We start from the raw sequence: 2,718 nt of genomic DNA, 5'->3' as shown, positions 1-2,718 counted from the left end.
GTAATGATGGAGTAATAAACAATGCTCAAAATTCCATTTTTAGGCATGGATATATACAGTATTGCTGTGGTTATGGTAATGTTAACCACGTTTAGGACCAGATCATGCTGATCTGAGCCCAACTATGTCAGAAGAAGATATTTTGAAAAATGTTCCAATTCCCATTGACTTCCATAGTATTTTTCATCCATACAATGAAATCAATGGGAACTGAAACTGTTTGGTTACCAACATTATTCAAAATATATTTTATGTTACTTATCTTTTATGTTCCACAGAAGTAAAACAAAAAATCATACAGGTTTGGAATGACATGAGAGTGAGTAAATGACATAATTTTCATTTTTTTGGTGAATTATTTTCAAAACAAGAAGTGTTCTCAATGATCCATATTTATAAATCACAACCAGAAATCATCAATGTGTATCTAAAATATGAAATCTTTCTGATGTAATATATTCCCACACAGTCAAGTTTAAAAATAAATATTTTAAACATCAGCAGGCGTCCTCAATGAACACACTATTTTATCATTCATGAGGCCCTCATGAGTAACAGGAAGTGATGCGTCTTGACTTCATTTCATTTAAAAAAAAAAACGCCACCGTTTTTCCATATTACAATATGTTCTTCCCTCAACTTAGACAAGTTGATACGTACCTCTCCCGTCTCAGTGCGTGCACTCAATCGCTTTAGCATGCGGTGCCACTATGCTAGCGTTTAGCTTAGCACCATTCATTCCTTAGAATCCAAACAGGGATGAATTTAGAAGCCACCAAAAACTTCCATGTTTTCCCTAAAAATGATGACTATAATGTATGGCGGAAGAGCACTTCGCAGCACTTCGACCTCGGCGCAGTAATAGTTTTCAGGAGTGATGATATTACTGCGCCTAGGTCGAAGTGCTGTGAAGTGCTCTTCCGCCATACATTATAGTCATCATTTTTATCCGCTTAGAAAATCGCCACTGTTTATTTTGTGTCACCATATTTACTCGTGTAACTACTCATGTAACCATCTTTAAATAGGGAAAACATGGAAGTGTTTGGTGGCTTCTAAATTCATCCCTGTTTGGATCCTAAGGAATGAATGGTGCTAAGCTAAACGCTAGCATAGTGGCACCGCATGCTAGAGAGATTGAGTGCACGCACTGAGACTGGAGAGGTACGTATCAACTCGTCTAAGTTGAGGGAAGAACATATTGTAATATGGAAAAACGGTGGCGTTTTCCTTTAAAGATGTCTGTAGGACATTGCTGGAAATCTCTTTGAATGCAGAAGACTATCTCCTCTACGCTCAATTGAAATTTTGCTCAGCAAACGCTCATTAATATAGTGGTACATGCTTGAGAAAGGCAAATGAAATTTCAGAGATTATTGAGGGCAGGCGGTCTAGCAGACATCCTTGGCATTTTTTTATTTAACCTTAATTAAAAGAAAAGAAATGGGCAACAATACTTCAGATTCTTAAAGAGGTTTTCACTGTTTTCTAGAGACAGAGAAGGGAAAAAGAAAAGAAAGTTTTTTACCAAATCCTGAAACAATAACTTCAACTTGTGTCCATAATAGATAGGTTACATAAGTATTTAACATCCACTTTATATCATACACCAATGGTTGTCAAACCGTTTCATGTGCCTGACCCCCACGAGGATCCACCTGAGGGACCAGCTTCCTAAAATCAAAAAAGTAAGCATGAAGGTCCACCCCTAAAGCTAGTTGTCAGTGGAGTGTAAGCAAAAATATACAAAAAGTATGAAATCATATCTGTATGAGATCATATGAATTCATACAAATCAGCCACCAATTCAACAAAATATAAAAAAAGTTAAAACATTTTGAGATTGTGTTGTCTAAAATATTAAAGCAGCTATAAATGTATTTATACTGTGAAAGATAATTACTAAGGAACGGTAAGATATATAAACCTGAGACTCAGGACATCAATGTAATATCAGGTTAAAATTAAACACCAGCATTGGACAGACGTTGCATTTCAGTTGAGAATGAAAATTGTAGAAAATTTTCAGAATTTGACGTTAAATTGACGTTGGTTTGACGTTGGTTTAATGTTGGCTTAATGTTGGATTTTGGTAACTTTACAACACAACCTAAAAACAACAAAATATCAACGTCAGTTGGCGTCAATATTGGACGTCAAATTAACATTGACATTAGATGTGGAACTGACATTGAATTTTGGTCATCAACGTCGCAACCAAAATTTAACCAAATATCAACGTCTTATGATGCCTGCTGGGTGTCATTGGACAACATTATTTCATAGAATAAAATAAAGATTTCTTTATAAAGGTAATAATGTCAAATTCTATAAATATATAAAAAAACTTATTTAATTAAATAATTTAATAATAATAATAATAATAATAAATGAAAAACATTCCAGTTACCGTATATTTTTTCACTGAATTTTTCCCCTAGGACCAACCCATACAAATTTCAATCTTCCCAAAATCAAATAAAATGAAAAAAAAAAAAAAAAATAAAATAAAATAATAAAATAAAATAAAATAAAATAAAATAAAATAAAATAAAATAAAATAAAATAAAATAAAATAAAATAAAATAAAATAAAATAATAAACTAAACATTTCCACATACGAAACTTCAAATCAAAATTCAAAATGCAGCCACCTAGCAATGCCTAAACACTTCTTTGAGAACTCCCTAGCATCGTGCTGGCAAGTCTTGTATATGA

This window comes from Onychostoma macrolepis, chromosome 25 (assembly GCF_012432095.1).
Source record: "Onychostoma macrolepis isolate SWU-2019 chromosome 25, ASM1243209v1, whole genome shotgun sequence".
NCBI lineage: Eukaryota > Metazoa > Chordata > Actinopteri > Cypriniformes > Cyprinidae > Onychostoma > Onychostoma macrolepis.
This window is presented reverse-complemented; position numbering follows the sequence as displayed.